Here is a 17,809-nt window from a genome sequence, read left to right as displayed (position 1 = left end):
TAAGATAGCTTTTATTTATCGATGATGAAACTGAGGCTCAAAAGTTTAAGTAACTTGCCCATAGTCATACAATTGGCAAATCATGAAACCCAAGTATCTCTCATTTCAAATTCATGTCCTTTCTTCTGTGCCATAGATGTCTTTTCCTTCTCTGATAAAGTCTACAATCTAGAAGGGCGGAGCTTCCAGAGATAAAGAGGTTGACAAATCCTCTGCTCCAACAGCATCTATAAAACTAGACAAAATTGTCCCCCAAAACTGTTTCTGGAAATCCACCAAAGGCAAACGACAAGTTGAGAAGCTCTTATTCATGAAAAACTGAACTTTGGGCAAGAACAGTGAGAGTCTGACATCCTTGCCTAGTGCTGCTGCCATCCCTCACCCCCTATCCTCCAGCTTCCTTGCTGAGGTAGTTGTCCCAGGGTAGGACTTGCTGTGGAACTATTAGCTGCACTGCTGGAGGGACCGACTTGATTTAGACTTGACTGGAGCAAAGGGCAAAGGACCCATGCATAGGATGTTGACAGTAGGAAACCATTAGGGGAAGCTCCCAGCTCTTTTAACCTGATATTGAAGTTAAATTTCTAGCCAGAAAATTTTTTTTTAAGATGTATTTTATTTCTCTCCCCATTCCTTCCTCTTGTCTGCTCTCTGTCCATTTGCTGTGTGTTCTGTGTCTGCTTGTATTCTCATTAGGCAGCTCCAGGAACTGATCCTGGGACCTTCCAGAGTGGGAGAGAGGTACACCACCTCAGCTCCCTCTAGCCAGAAATTTAACAGGGAGATTTTTGGAAATGGAGGGAGCCATAGTCATTGAGGTGACATCATAGATTCTGAGCATGTAACTGCTAATTATAATTGTAACTGAAGAGAATTTAACATCAGTGAAAAGTTAATATTTCATTTCTAAAAGTTATGATGCATCATATAATTTTACAAGTTAGAATGAGTTCATCTGAAATCTTGAAATGTTTTCCATGATTATTTATTATTTTTCTATTTGTTATTGTTCAGTCCCTCCGAGGAGGCATAATCCCTTCTCCAGATAGAATTTGAGGCATTAAAAAAAAATTAGGAAGCCAAAGTACTCTTAAGATTTCTCATTATTCAAGTCATTAGACAGAGTTTTGTTTGTTTGTTTTTACCCTTCCCTAGTTAATTCTCTCAGAAAATATTTATCTTTATTCTTTTACAGGTAAATAAATTGCCCAAGTAATTCACTACCTGGTAGTTTGTGCTGGGTGGAGGTAATTTCTGCCCGAGTGTTTTTAGTACTTTAAAAGGTTTACTTTGGGAAGGAAGTCATCATAAGATAAAAATATTCACTAGCGATCTGCTTCTTTAGAAAATTAGACTCTATTCAAGCATCCTTTGTTGTTTGAGTTAATATTGGGGTTTATCCCTTTCAGTATTAATGTAATACTGATAAAAAGTGAAATTCAAAATTTTGCAAAAGTTACAGCATTTCATGTTTGTCTTTGAAATTGATGTAGGAAAATTACTTGCAAATCTACAGACAAATAAGGATCCAAGAGAAAAGAATAGTAAACTATTGAAGAAGAGAACATTAATAATGAGCATGACACAGTAGTTGCTTCAAAAGGGAAAATTTGAATATTGACGGATTATGAGACTCCCCTGGCAACATTAATATAGCCTTGAATATTTTTGTAAGGTGATCTTTTTAATTATGCTGCTAGTGTCAAAGGCAATGTGAAGGATGCCATGTGTGTTACATACTTTTGCTAGAAAAATTATGCCAAAAAGAAAATCAAGGTTCCATTCATTCTTTGTTATGAGCACTTAGTGGGTAGGGATAATTATAACCTAAAAAAAAAATTCTCAAACTAAATTCGCAACCAAATCCCCTTCTCACTCTATTTACCAATAAAATGTTAGTCTCTGTTTTTTAAACAGACTCATTTTGAGTGACCTTTACTGGCATGAGTTATCTTTGAATAATGATTTAAAAATTGGGATAAGAATGAAGTATTACTATGAAAATCACATGGTTATTACTTTCTTAAATGTCATTCTAAAAAGATTTTATTCAATAGAGCTGTCTTCCTGAATTATTTCAGTTTTTGTTTTTAAGAATATAAAATTACTCATTGGCTTCACTGTGTTCTGACAATGCAGACTATGTAGTCATTGCTAATAAAATACATTTTGTATATTTGTTGTACTTTTGCACATGAAGGAACTGAAATGTTGACTGTAAAGAATTGAATCAGGGAAGCAGATTTGGCTCAACAGATAGAGTGTCCACCTACCACATGGGAGGTCCAGGGTCAGGGCCTCCTGACCCGTGTGATAAACTGGCCCATGCGCAGTGCTGATGCATGCAAGGAGTGCCGCCATGCAGGGGTGCCCCTGCGTAGGGGAGCCCCACGCGCAAGGAGCGTGCCCCATAAGGAGAGCCGCCCAGTGCGAAAAAAGTGCAGCCTGCCCAGGAGTGGTGCTGCACACGCGGATTGCTGACACAACAAGATGACACAACAGAAAGAGACACAGATTCCTGGTGCCGCTGACGAGAATATAAGTGGACCCAGAAGAACACACAGCAAATGGACACACAGAGCAGACAGTTGGAGGGGGTGGGGCAGGGAAGGGGAGAGAAATAAATGAAAAATGAAAGAAAAAAAAACAATTCAATCATATGTTCTCATTGACATTCATTGTGAAATTGGAGACCTCAAAATGTAGTAGAAAAATGCAAAATCAGGAGTTAGAGAATTACTTTCAAATATGTTTAAATAATTTTCTCATGAAACATATAATAATGCTACTCAAAATAAGCCATGAATTATTAGCAGTTATATTGAAACTTAAAATAGGGTCCTTATGGCTATTCTCAACAATATATTCCTTTGTGCCACTTAGTTCTTTTTTTTTTTTAATTTCGTTTCAGTTATATCTTTCTTACAATAAATATTTCAGTTTGAAACACCAGGCTTATAATGATTTCTTCCCAAGGAATTCATCTAATATGCCTACTCTATTTTTTGAGGGTTGCAATTGACTATAATTAAGCTTTTAAAATATCCTTTATAGCTTCTTATGTAGAAAATCATTTTTCTTTCTTTCTTCTGCACTGGTACCACCTTCTATTTGTGTCAAAGTATTTTCCCATCCCTGATTTCATGTGGTCCTTACTAAACACCTGTGTGATAAATATAGTTCAGCTATGTTACATACAAGCAAACAGCCTCAGAAAGTAGAAGAATCTTCTCAAGGTCACATAGTTGCTAGGCTTAGACTCAGAGCCATAGTGCATTAGGCCTTTTACTCATTGTATCATCTTCTGGTATATTTGCCTGCTTCTCTGCCTTCCTCATTATTTCAAAACACTTAAAAGGGTGTTATGAAGATATAATGAGCTCATCACACCATGCTTCTTTAAAGTTGTAATTTTGAAGCATTGAGCCAGAAGGATATGGATGATGGAAAATACAGGTAAATAAACCTACAGCATACCATAACATTTTTCATATGAGCTTAGCAGCATTTTACTTTGAGTCAGAATAGTGGTCACTGTCTTCATTTCCCATGGCTGCTGTAACGAAGTACCACAAACTGGATGGCTTAAAATCTCAGAAATGCATTGTTTCACAGTGCTGGAGTCCAGAAGCCCCAAATCAAGGTGTGTCCAGGTCCATAATTCCTCTTAAGCCAGTCATTGGGGATGAGGGCCCACCCTAATCCAGTTTGGCTTCACCTTAACTAATAACTTACATCATCCAAGACTTTCCAATAAGGCCACGTTCACGATACTGGGAGTTCGAGCTTGAACATGTCTTTGGGGACCACAATTCAACTCTTAACAGTCACTATGAATGATTTGTAACAAACATTTGATTTTTAAACCAGAAGTGGCTTTACCCTCAGAGCAATTTATGCAGGGAGCAGCTCCTGTAGATATAGAGAACAGAAAAAAAACCTGGAGATGGGTTCCCAATATTGGTGTCCTTCATCACCATTTTACTTCCAGGAGAGAGAAGATATGTTCCAGTTGTGCTTGCATTTGCAATGGCATACATCCATGGGCAACCCAAGGAAGGAGGGTAGAGTTGCAGTCACCCTTTGGTCTGGGAAAAAAAACAAAAAAGAAATTATAGTAGTAGTATGTACTGGCCTGGTTTTAAATACTTTATAGCTCATTTATTACTCATACCAAACCTATGAAGTAAGGAGTACTAGTAGTATTATCCCTAGGTTACAGATGAGGAAACCAAGGCACAAAGAGGTTAGGTAACCTGAATGTCCAGCAGGGCCTTAGTAGGCAGAAAGGGTATCTTAGCTTAACCTTGGTTAATAAAAAATTCTCTGCTCTCCACCTACATTCTCCCACTTTCTTCCTTTCTCTCCCTCTCTCTCCTTCTTCCTCTAAATCACCAGTATATTTTGTATCTTACATCCTAATTGAGTGCTTAGATTTAACCTATCTCAGAGCCATTCAACACTCAACCTATATTGATAAAATTTGCTTGGTTGAAGTTTTTTTGTACCTTCTGCTAATGCCTAAAATGATTATTTACCTGTTTTTTAACTCTCTAAACCACATGTAAGCTACTCAGGAAGAGACACCATAATCTTTTATATAGAATCATGGACTATTAAACCTGGATGGAAATATGGAGATTATTTAGTCCACTTCTCTTACTTTTCCAATCAGGAAACAGGCCTAAGAAGAAATGTGAACTTGGGGATGAATAAACCATTACTTCTTAGGGCTTTCAAGAAAATATTTGAGATAATATGCTTAAAATACAGGCATATCACAAACATAGAAATGGTAATAGTTTCCCTCTCAGACATGAGGATGGAAATACCCCCTTCCTCACCCTTCCATGGTAGGAATTAAGAGGGAAATCAAGCTGCTTTAAGAAAAAATGTATCCTTTTTGGAAAATAAAGTTTCGTTTTACAGTTCGGTTAAAAATCTTGGAATGTACCCATTTCTGAATTTTCTCAAATTAGGTCTTGGATGGGAAGGGATAGGAAGTAATATAACAATTCTTGCTTCTTATTATGGTATTTACAATTTTGATTACCATAAATTCAACTCGTTGCAAAGAATATTGCTTCCAGAGCTGAGGTTACATGATTTAGAATGGTTTTCTAACCAGTAATTTCCTTTTTAATTAAAAAATGTATATATATTCAGGTAGATGCACAAAGTTCATTGTGCAAATGTAATTATTTTCAAAAATTTATTGTGTCCTTTCAAATAGTTATAGAGATCTGATTTTTGCCAAATGTTTAAATGACTTTACACAGAATCAGGATTCTCTCTGTAAATAGCCACTGTGGCTCATATTCCAGCAGCCTAGCCTAAGCCTTTTAGCTAAGATTTGCACTGCCCTCCTATGGGCAGTGTGGTAAGAAATGCCTGAAACGATTATAGCCACATTTAATTCTGGTGGTGATTCAGGGTTTCAGCCTGAAAAGTCCTCAGAATTTTTTAACTATTCTCTGCTCCCTGCTCTCCAAATTTTTACAATTTGAGATTTAAGTTTTATAAATTAAGAGGTAAAATTAGTTATTTTGTTTACTTGCTAGTTTTTTGTTTCTTTGAAACCATTCAAATACTAATTTTTACTCTAATCAATTACTAAGAGTGCTAAAATCTACAAATGTAATTGCTACTTTTTCTTTCATTCTATCAGGTTTTGCTTCAAGTATTTTGAAACCCTGTTACTAGGTGTGTCACATTTAGGATACTTATGTCCTCTTGGTGAATGTACTCCTTTATCATTATGTAATGTCTCTTTCTCCCCGATAATATTTTTTCTTCTGAAAAGTCTGCCTTGTCTGATATTAATATAGCCACTCCAGCTTTTTTTTTTTTTAATTAATGTTTGCATGTTATATCTTTTTCATCCTTTTACTTTTACCCCATCTGTGTCTTTATAGTTAAAGTGGCTTTCTTGTAGATAGTATATATTATAGTTTGGTCTTGGTTTTCTCTCTCTTTTTTTTTCTTTTTTGGTTTTGGTTTTATATCTAATCTGATCATCTCTGCCTTTTAATTGGAGTGTTTGGACCAGGTTTTCCTAACCAGGGGTCCATGGACCCCTTGGGGTCCGTGGAAAGATTTCAGGGGATCTGTGAGCTTGAATTGAAAGTTCGAACATTATTCTTGTGGTGATGTGTTGGTGCAGGTGTGATATATTTATTAAGTAATACACAGTACAGTGTGTGAACTTAGTAAGGGGACCCTGATTTTCACCTGACTGGCAAAGGTCCATGGAACAAAAAAGGTTAAGAACCTCTTTTTTAGACTGTTTACATTTGATATAATTATAAATAGGCATGGATTTAAATCTACCATCCTGCTATTATTTGCCCCATCTTTTCTTTTTTTCTCTTTGTTTTTTTTTTCCAATTAATCTTTTTTTTTCTTCATTTTCTTTCAAATGTTCCATTAAAAAAATACAAGGTCCCCATATACCCCCCACCCCTCTCACCCCAGTCCTCCCATACTAAGAACCTCTTCCATCACCGTGGCACATCCACTGCACCTGGTGAATACATTTCAGAGCACTGCTGCAGCACATGGACAGCAGTCCACACTGTAGTCTACACTTTCCCCCAGTCCACCCAGTGGGCCATGGCAGAACCATCTAATCTTTATTCATTTTCCTTCTTTTCCTGCTTTCTTTTAGATGAAGAAATTTTTATGATTCCATTTTATCTCCACTATTGATCTGTTAACTATACCTCTTTGTTTTACTTTATTTTAGTGGTTGCTCTAGAGTATATGGTATTCAATTTTAACTTATTACAATTTATCTCAAATAATAACATACCACTACATGCACAGTATAAGAACCTTACAACTTCCTCCCATCCTTGAAAATTGTCAGACATTTTACCGCTACTTCGTTATAAATCCCACAATACATTTAAACAGTCAGTTGTCTTTTCTTATTTAATTAGAGGATTTGTGGACAACTATCTTTAAAAGCAATTTTAAAATGAGAAACAATATTTTATATTTATCCACATGTCTGGCATTCTATTTCTTTGTTTAGATCCAAATTTCCACCTGTCTGAAAGATGTCCTTTAACATTTCTGGTAGTACAGATCTTTTGGCAATGAATTCTTTCAGCTTTTCTGGGTTTAAAAAAATCTATTTTGTCTTCATTTTTGAAAGACATTTTCACTAGGTATAAAATTCTAGGCTGATATATTTTCTTCAGCATTTTAAAGATGTCATTCTATATCTTCTGGCCTACCTTATTTTGCATGAGACATTTTCTCTCATCTTATCTTTGTTCTTCTCTATGAAATAGGTCTTTTTTTTCCTTCTAGCTGTTTTTAAGATTTTTGTCTTTATGATTGGTTTTCAGCAATTTGATTCTGATGCCTTGACATCATTTTCTTTATGTTTCTTCTGTTTGGTTTTGAAGAACTTTCTTAGATCTGTGGGTATATATTTCTTTACTTTTTTTTTAATCCTCCGCCCCCCCCCCAACTTTTTCTGGGATACCATCTACATGTAGGATTGCTTGATGTTGTCCCACAGCTCATTAAACCTTTTTTTTTACGTCTTTGTGCTCAGTGTGTTTAATTTTGGATGATTTCTATTGATGTGTCTTTAAATTCACCAATCTTTATTTCTTCAGTGTCTCATCTGCTGTTAATCCTATCCAGTAGATTTTTCAATTCAGATAATGTTTTTCATATCTAGAATTTCCATTTTGTCTTTTTTATATCTCCCATTTCTCTCATGTTCATGTTTTCTTTTGCTTACTTGAGCATATTGGCAAAATTTATAGTAGATGTTTTAAGGTTCTTGTCTATTAAATCCATCATTCCATTATTTCTGGATCCGTTTCTATTGATTGATATTTCTCCTATTTTATGTGTCATATTTTCCTTTTTATGTGCATGCCTAGTAATTTTTGATTGGATGCAGACATTGTGAATTTTACTTTTGTTGGGTGCTTGATTTTTTGTTCTTGTGCTCAGTTAGGTAACGTTAAATCAGTTTATCCTTTTGAGACTTGTTTTTAAGCTTTGTTATGGCTGGCCCAGAGCCTTTATTCTGGAACTTATTTTGTCCCCTTATGAAGACATGTCCCTTCTTTTTTTGTTGTTTAAAGATTTATTTTTATTTATTTATTTACCCTTTCCCCTTCCCACACCTGCTGTTTTTGCTATTTTTCTTTTTTGTCTTCTCTTCTCATTTTTTCCCCTGTAGGATTCACCATGATTCAATCCTGGGGACCTCTGATGTGGAGAGAGGTTCCCTGTCAGCTGTGCCACCTCAGTTCCTGGTTTCTGCTGTGCTTCACTTTGACTCTTCCCTTATCTCTCTTTTGTTGTCATCATCTTGCTGCATGACTCACTTGCTTGGGCACTAGCTCACCGCGTGGGCACTTGGCTTGCTGTGCAGGCACTCGCTTAGGCACTTGGCTCACTGCATGGGTACTCGGCTTGGTGCACGGGCACTTGCATGGGCACTCGGCTTACTGCACAGGCATCTGGCTCACCATGCAGTCACTCACGTGGGCACTGGCACTGGTTCGCTGCACAGGCACGCTTTCTCTTCTTCTTTTTCACCAGGAGGCCCCAGGGATTGAAACTGGGACCTCCCATATGATAGGTAGAAGCCCTATCATTTGAGCTTCATTCACTTCCCAGCATGTCCCTTCTGAAGACTCTACCCAGTGCAGCCTTATATTGTGAAGTCTCTCTACTCTAGACTAGAGCCTTGTCTAAACTCTGAGAATTGTTTGGTCTGTTGCTTTCCAGTGATTTTTCTTTCCCCCTTCCTTAGATATTCTCACACAGACACTGATACGGACCAAGTCAAAGATTCAAGGAGACCTTTTGCAGATCTCTGAAGCGTTCTCTCTCTGCAGCTTTGTCCTTTCTGGTACACTCTCCTGCAAATTCTAGCCATCTCAGTTTTCAAGAACTCCTATCTCTGACTCCTTAGCTCAACAAGACCACCAGGCTGTTTGACTGGTGCACTGTGGCTTGGAAACTGCCTGCAGGTAGTAAGTTGGGGCCATTTGATTTCTTCTTTCAGGGATTATAGTCCTGTGCTACTGTTATCCAATATCTGAACACCACTATTTTATTTTATTTTTCCCAGTTCTCTGATTTTTTGTAGTAGGTGGGCTATTCCCAGTGTAGTTCATCATTAATGGGCAGACCCAGAAGTGTTCCAAATACTAATTTTTTACATATTTGGAAATAGAGTCACTCCTCAGATGCTTTTTAGGTGACTGTTACCTAAACAATTCTTTCTCTAATACCTGAAAGCCTCTCATTGCACATTCATTTTTGGAGATCTTAAAATGGTATAGACTCTCCTCATGAATATAGTCACTTGTCTGATCTTTGCTTAAATTTTTTCCCCTGGCTGGGTCATGTTAATGGAAGGTCATGGCTTTTGTTTGACCAAAATATTTGCCCTATTAAGAATCCCTTTTGTTGACTATATTTAAACTGATCTTGAGTAAAGGATCTAGGCTAAAATAGGGGAGGAGGTATTTCTTATAGAGATTTTGGAGAAAAGTATAAGCATCAAAAATAATAGAAGATTATGTTTTGGTAACAGTAAACTTTGTACTTTGCTTTTTTCATTTATATCTTGGAGAACTGTTTTTTTAAAGTAAACTTTTTATTTTGGAATAATTTTAGATTCACAGAGAAATTGTAAAAATAAAAATAGTACAAAGAGCACCTATATATCCTTTACTAAGATTCAACTGTTGTTAGCATTTTATCCCTTTTGCTTTAGCATTTGTACTGTTCCCCCCTTTCCTATCTGTTTCTGTGTCAGAAGTAGCTAGGTAATAAGAAAACAAAACTTGAAACAATCCAAAGGTCTGCAACAGGAATGGATAAAATGTGATGTATTCATACAGTGGTATATTAAACAATTGTGGAAATGAATGGATTCCAGCAACAAGTGACATTGAATCTGTGAAACATATTGTGTATATAAAATAAGATGCAGAAGATTATGTATAGTATGATACCAATCATATCAAACTCAGAAAGAAGCTAAACTAAGCATAGGTATATTGATGTGTATGATAAAGTTTTTTTTTAAAAAAGCAAGTTAGGGATGAACAAATTGCAGGATACTAGTTACCTTTGGAAGAAAGGCGTGCCCAAGTAGATGCAACGGTGTTAGTAAAGTTCCAGTAGTTAAGCTGGGTAGCAGATTCATGGCTGTTCATTTTATTATCACACCTCATAGCTTACAAATACGTTAAATATGGGGGTTTGTTTGTGGTTTTTTTTGGTAGTTTTCAAATTTTTAAAGGCAGCGAGGGAATGCTGTCTAAATAAAATTTCTAAAACAGATTTTAAAGCAAAGGCAGTATATTTTGCATGGGTTTGTTTGTTATTTACATCCTCAACTGTTTGCAATGGGTTGGCTTAAACAATGGGAATTTATTGACTCTTGGATTTGAGGCTAGGAGAAGTCAAGATTTAAGCTATCTCCAAGGCAATGCTTTTTCCTGGAAGACTCTGGCAATCTGGCAGTCCTTGGTCCCTGTGTTTTCTGACACCTGGTGATGCATTTGGAGGCCCCTCCTGGCTTCTCCCTTCCCTTCTGAATTCCGTTGACTTTCAGCTTCTTCCCTTGGCGTTCTCCTTTCTCTGTGACTTTCTCTACAAGGTCTTCAGTAATACAATTTAGACCCACCTTGGTCATGCCTTATCTGAAGTAACCTCATCAAAAGGTCCTGTTTATAAGAGTTCTCACCCCCAGAAATGCATAAAGTATAAGAACATGTCTGGGAAGCGGACTTGGCCCAATGGATAGGGCATCCGCCTACCACATAGGAGGTCCGCGGTTCAAACCCAGGGCCTCCTGACCCAGGTGGAGCTGGCCCATGCTCAGTGCTGATGCGTGCAAGGAGTGCTGTGCCACGCAGGGGTGTTCCCCGCATAGGAGAGCCCCACGTGCAAGGAGCGTGCCCCATAAGGAGAGCCACCCATCGCAAAAGAGAGTGCAGCCTGCCCAGGAATGGCGCCGCACACATGGAGAGCTGACACAGCAAGATGATGCAACAAAGGGAGACACAGATTCCCAGTGCTGCTGATAAGGATGGAGGCCATCACGGGGTAGCGTCCAGCAAGTGGACACAGAGAACAGGCAATGGCGGGGGGAGGGAAGGGGAGAGAAATAAATAAAAATAAATCTTTGGGGGAAAAAAAGAAACTTCAGGTAAATATACATTAATTTTTTAAAAACTTATCTTTCTGGGGGATAGTTCAAACCACCATACCAAATATAAAGTATAAACTGAGAGTAGGGACCATATTTAATACTTCTATTTTATTATCCATAAGGACTCAATCTATGTTTATTGGTTAACAGATTTGAAATAGCCTTAGAACAGAATAGCCATAGAACAGAAAAGGCTTAATTACTTTATTCTCAGAAAATACTTTCTATTGATCTGTTAGGGAGTTTCCCACCTCCAAGTAGGTAACTTCCAGACTGCTTCTGATGTGTTAGATAACATATCAGGAGACCATTAAATAATGACATTTGACTAAAAAAAACGATATTAATATTTTAGTGGTAAATGTGTAAGGGATATTATTTCTTATAAGCAAGAATGATTTGAAAATAAGAGTTATGGGTGTGTCAGTATCACATATGAAAATCATTGTCTGATATTGATTATCAGTTTGCACTGTTCACTGATCGACTAAAACCAATAGTGAATTATTCAGATCTGAAAATGTATCTGTGAGACTACATTTCTGGTATTGCTTAGAGGAGAGCCATCCCTCATACTTGATAAGTGAGACCATTAGTCTTGGGTGATTTCACGTGGATTACGTGTGGTTAAGTTTGATCCTGGGCTGATTCTCCCCTCTACTCAACATGCTCAGCCCCGGGCGCTCCTTTCTTTTACTTCCCAGGAATTACCTTTTACGCCAGGCTAAGCAAAATTTTAAAATGACAGGGATAAATCTGTTGCAAAAAATAATCTTGGAACCCTTCCAAAATCAAATAGAATTTACTTGGGGATTATCTACTTTTCTGAATACCGTCTTTTAATCACATAGCACAGATATGTGAAATTTGAACATAGCTAGGCAGCAATCAGTGTATTTGTAGATCAGACGTATCTGAAGAAGGATTCCAATAGGTTTTTCCCAGCTCCAATCCTTGGTCCCAAACAAGTTACTATCTCCTATCAGGGGGCAAGTCCTCGCTAGCCATCAGTTTCTAACTTCAAATTTGTTCATAAGGTTTGTATTTTTTGTGCAAATCAAAACATATCCTCAGGACCAAGACTGTATTTCATACAAAGTACTATGTTCACCAGAAACCTCCAAAAGACTAGACTTTGAACATAAAAAGTGTTTTCTGTTACCACATAGTAGATTTACAGCCATTAAAATAATTCTGACAGCCTCCAAAATGGAAGATGAACTGTTTTGTGAATTTTGATACATGTGGAATTCATTTTATCCTGCCTCAGTAAACAATAGATTACAGTGCTTTTTCATTATTCCTGATAGTTTTATTCTTTATTAATTTTCCTTTGTAATAGAAAGTCTCATTATAAATTTGGATTAAAGGTGCACATAAGCACTAGCTTTTTCTCAGCTGAATATTTGCTTCAAAAAAACAATAAGAATAAGTAAGGGTGAGGCACTGCACTCATTTTTTCTTTTTTTTCTTTATTTTTTTTTAAATAGCTAAGCAGGAAGTTCACCTCTGACAAGGTATTGTAATCAGGTTTATCACTGGGCTCTTGTGTAACAGAAACTCTAGCTTGTCCTTACCTGTCTTAAAGCATTGCTTCATGAAGGAAAATAAACTCGCTGGAATATTTGTGAAATTCAATAAAATGTTTTCCCAAGCATTTGGTTTTTAATGCATATGAACTTTGTGGTCTTTTTGAAAACATATTGAACTTTTGATTTTTTACCATTGTAATGAACTGAATTTATCGCTCCAGAGGTTCTATGCTTCATGTTTACTATATCTTTTAGATTACAGCTTCAGTCAAGTGTATTAATAATCCACAATTGCTCCCCACCCAATTTTGTTGTTTTTTTTAATTTCAGGAAAAAAATGAAGGTTTGGGATGTCTTCAAATGACTGTTTATTTAATTGACAGGCAGCTTTTCTTCATTGTGTGCTTTTCCTTTGCTCACAAAAGTTCATTCACTATTCTATAGTATGTTGAAACTTTTAAATGGAAATGGCTTTTCATTAACAAAGGAAGCATTTTCTTCCTCCTTCCATGTCTTAGCTTTCTGCACTAAGTCTTGGCTTCTTCAGCAGCTGTACCTCCACCAGAGATGACAAAAGGTGCAATTGTTTTAGAAGATGGCAGTGGAGATAATGCCAGTGGAGTTTTTTGTGTGTGGGCTGCTGTGGACTGTTGTTGTTCTCTGGTTTGTTTTGTTTTGTTGTTGTTCCAGAAAGTTGAGCACACTTTAAAAACAAACCAAAAAAAAAATCTTTAAAAACCTTTCTCAAACATGTATCCTAGGTGAAATATTTCTTTCCATTAAGTGCTTCTGCTAGTATTTAAGCAGGTCCCTCTGTCCCAATAACAACAAATCTGACAAAACTCAAATCATAGGGGAGTGAAATACAGAATACAGAGAGTATTGATGTGGTTTGTTTTCTTCTTCTGAGCAGGCCATGATGGTTTGAGTATTTGGCCATTATCCTGAGTTAAGAGCAAAGCTCAAGAGAGGAGTCAGGTTGCAAATTAAGTTTTAATATTTCCAAGTATCTCCCTTTCTGAGCTGTGAATCCCACTCCAAGGTAGATAGCCCCTTGATTTGATTTACTGATTTTGATGATTACCTTCTTGTTCTTTTTAAGACTATCTGGAGCATGGTACTGACTTGAAGCACCATTACTTCTAGCAAAAATCACCTGATAGAAAAAACTGAAAGTCTAGTCTGTCAGGGACACCATTTCTACACTGAATAGTGAATAATCAAAACTCTGATTGAACCAGACCAGTGGGCCTAGACGCACTTGTCACTATTACAGATAAATTTTATTCTGCTGATGACTAACCTTGAGGAGGGCTACTTCTGTCTTTTCAGTCTTGATTTTCTTTATTTTTGCATATTTTAAATCCACAGACCAATCCTAGACAAATAATATGTAGCATACATCTTATTCTGTCACAGTCCTTGGCAGTGTTTCTAAATCCTCTCAAGAATTAGTCATTTCATCTTCCCTCACTAGACTCAGCAAGAAGGGATAAAGAGGAAACTAGAATTCATTCCGAAGTTTATCTCCAGTATTCTGAATGTTGATCAGCAACATTCTGATCTTCTCTCTGAATGAGTAAAAAGAAAAGATGTAATGCTGGTTCAGCCAAACTCACTGAATGGCACTTTGCCATGATGACTCATTTTGCCTTGGAGCAATCTTACACCCTTGTGAAACTGGGTCCCTTTTGGTGGAAGGAGGGGAACAACTCCTCCAGAGCTGTCAGTCACTTCTTAAGCACCTTCAAATGGGATCAAGTTTTAATACATTCTGAGTCTTCAAACTTTACTCTAGATTTGCTCACCAACTTACTGTGTAGGCCACGTGTAGCCCTTGGAATTGTTTGTGCAATCTTAGAACAATAACAAGACAGGTTTAAAATCTACCTGAGGGAAATTAAGGATAGTATAATAATAACAGGTGTTCTCAGTTTCCCTCACTTCTACTCCTGCCTTCCAGAGTTACTACTGCATGACAGCCTGAAGAGAAACCAAGTGATGTTTATATTTTTAAAATTTTTATTCTTGGCTTCCTACACAGCCTCAGCCATCACTGAAATTTGCAAATGCACGTCTCTTTTTAAGTTTATTGAAACCATCTGAGGGTCTTCAGGCTGCAAGAAAAATGAGAATGGGAAATCACTAGAATTTTTTTTCTTCTTGCAATTTGATTAATCTCTAGAAGTTTTCAAACTTTAATACGCATAAGAATATCTTGGGTAGCTTGTTTAAAATGCAGATTCTTAGACCCAACCTCAAGATTCTGTAAGTCTGTTGTGAAACCCAGGAATATGCTTTGTTAAGAAGCACCTTGCAAGTGATTCCAGTATAGAAGGTGCTTTGAGCAGGGCAGACTAGTCTAGTTTCTGCCTCTGTCTTTCTTTCTTTTGCTGTTTCCCCCTTGGTCCACAAAAGATTTGGGGTAGAATTAGATTACTTAGCAGATAGATAAGGGGTCAGTATGAAATGAAATGCTAGTATACCTTACCAAGCACGCAAAACAGGATTCTCTTGGGGCTTTTATCCTACTTAATACATCAGGATTCCACACATCTAATGAAAATATAGTGCAAGTTCCTAGCAGCTTCTTGGGGGGTTTTATAGAATGAAGTATTTTCTAAAAGTCAGAATACTAATATTCAAATGCAGTCATTGGATGTTCATTTTAATTAACATATGATAGTTATCCAGGCTTTCAAATCATGTCAGAATTAGAGACTGAATCCTAAAGTCCACAGAATGAAGGAATAAAATATGAATTAGAGTGGACTTACTGATATTCTACTATAAAACTATTGTGACTAGTAATAGAAGAAATTGTAGCATTTAGGTGGAGAAAGTGGCCACAGTAGTTGCTGAGGGCTGGGAGAGGGAGGAAGAGATGTGATGTGGGGGCATTTTGGGGACTTTGAGTTGTCCTAAATGATATTGTAGGGTCAGATGCTAGACTTTATATATCCTGCCATGACCCACCGAATGTACTGGGGGAGAGTATGAACTACAGAGTAGACTATTATCTATGTGATACAGCAGTGCTCCAAAATGTGTTCACCGAGTGTGATGAGTGTGCCACAATGATGGAGGAGGTTGTTGGTGTGGGAGGAGTGGGGTGGGGGGGGTATGCAGGAACCTCTTATATTTTTTACTGTAACATTTTTTTGTGATGTATATATCTTCAAAAAAATACAATTTACAAAAATGATGGGGCGAGGGTGTGGGGAGTGGGGTATATGGGAACCTCTTATGTTTTTTATGTTTTTTAATGTAACATTCTTTGTGATCTATTAACTTTAATTAAAAAGTATAAATAAATAAAATAAATTCTTAAAAAACAGTGTATCTTGTTCCCTGTTGTATTTCCAGAACTCTGCATATTTCCTGTTTCAAACAATGAACATAAAGTATTTGATGAATTAATAAAGTAGACTTTCAATAAAAAAAAAAAATTAGAGGCTGACTCTCCTCTCTGAGCTAAGGACATACACATATGTTCCACTGTCCTCTTACTCTCTAAAACAATCTTAAGTAACAATGTTCCCAGCCTTCTGCCAAAGGTTAGCTGTTTTGCTGAGCTCACAATGCAGGACCCCAAAACTGACCTTGCTTAGTTGGACTGGAAGCAAACATGTCAGGAGGTTTGTCCTATAATTGGACCACCACTTCGTGTGATGTCAGGGGTAGAAGGTAGCATTCTGATGATTTTTATTCTGTCCCCTGGGACAGGAATTGTGGACAGGGGTGACATCCGGGCATAACTCTTTTACCTCATTTGAGGCACTAAAGGGAAGATCCCTGTCAGTCTTAGAAATCAAACATAATTTCTGGACAAAGAGGACTGAAATAGGAGTTTCCATTGACTAGAAATCAAACATAATTTCTGGACAAAGAGGACCGAAACAGGAGTTTCTGCAGTTATTATATTTTCTTCTTACCCAATGTATTTTATCTTCTGGGGAAGGCAGACCTAGATCTTAGTGTTATTTATTTAATAATTAAATGTAATAACTCCATCTTTTTTTGCTCCAAAGATATCTTTCTATTGCTAAGATATTTTGTGTAAGATATAGGTAGATATTAGCAGCTAGTATGGATTTTGCATGTTTGTAGATTTCATATATGTGTTTTCATCATCAATTTTATTAAACATTATTTCTCATTATGATCTCTTTTTTAATTTTTTCCTTACTATGGATGTAATGTATTCAAAGTAATTAAAAGGAATATAGAAAATAAAGGTATAAAGAAGGAAATAAAAACTCATCCAAATCCATTGTTTTCATGGATGCTGTTAATATTTTGATATTATTGTGTTATTAACTGTGCATAAACATTTGCAAAATTAGGATTGAAGAGTGTATATAAATATGTCTCTTGGTTTTTTAGCTCAGTACTCTATGAAAACACTTTTGTAAACAAAACTTTGTTTTGAAATAATTTCAAACTTACAGGACAGTTGTGAAAATAATACAAGCCTCATATATAACCACCCCACCCCCAGATACCCAGATCCACCAATTCTAACATTTTACCATATTTGCCGTATTATTCTATCAGTCTATCTATGAAGACATTTTTGAACAGCTGCTTTATATGTGTGTGCATGTACCATGTCTAACTTAGATGGTCAATAAGGGAACAATGGGTTCATAGATGGCAGTATTTTGTCACTCAAAATGGTGTTTTCAAAGGCTATCTTATGACTTTAGAAAATGCTCACAAAATGTAATGTTAGGTGAAAATGCAGGAGCTGAAAATATATATGTTTAATTCATCTTCAACAAAAATTCTAAGACAAATAGGAACTGCAACAGTTTAAGAGCACTGCAAACTATTAGAGAGTTTTTAATAGGGGAGTAACATAATAGATTTGCATTTTAAAATGTCACTCTCGGGAAGCGGACTTGGCCAATGGATAGGGTGTCTGCCTACCACATGGGAGGTCCAAGGTTCAAACCCAGGGCCTCCTGACGTGTGTGGAGGTGGCCATATGCAGTGCTGATGCGCGCAAGGAGTGCCCTGCCATGCAGGGGTGTCCCCGCGTAGGGGAGCCCCACATGCAAGGAGTGCG

General features: G+C 36.9%; 1 protein-coding gene across 2 annotated transcripts in view; it reads left to right on the top strand.

Annotated features, from left to right (window-relative positions):
• The window catches only part of TAF1B (TATA-box binding protein associated factor, RNA polymerase I subunit B), an 80,866-nt gene that overhangs the window by 33,299 nt on the left and 29,758 nt on the right, over positions 1 to 17,809 (top strand). The gene's annotated exons all lie outside the window — the stretch shown is intronic.

This window comes from Dasypus novemcinctus, chromosome 25 (assembly GCF_030445035.2).
Source record: "Dasypus novemcinctus isolate mDasNov1 chromosome 25, mDasNov1.1.hap2, whole genome shotgun sequence".
NCBI classification, from domain to species: domain Eukaryota; kingdom Metazoa; phylum Chordata; class Mammalia; order Cingulata; family Dasypodidae; genus Dasypus; species Dasypus novemcinctus.
The sequence above is the reverse complement of the archived record's forward strand: the minus strand, read 5'-3'. Positions and strand labels throughout refer to the sequence as shown.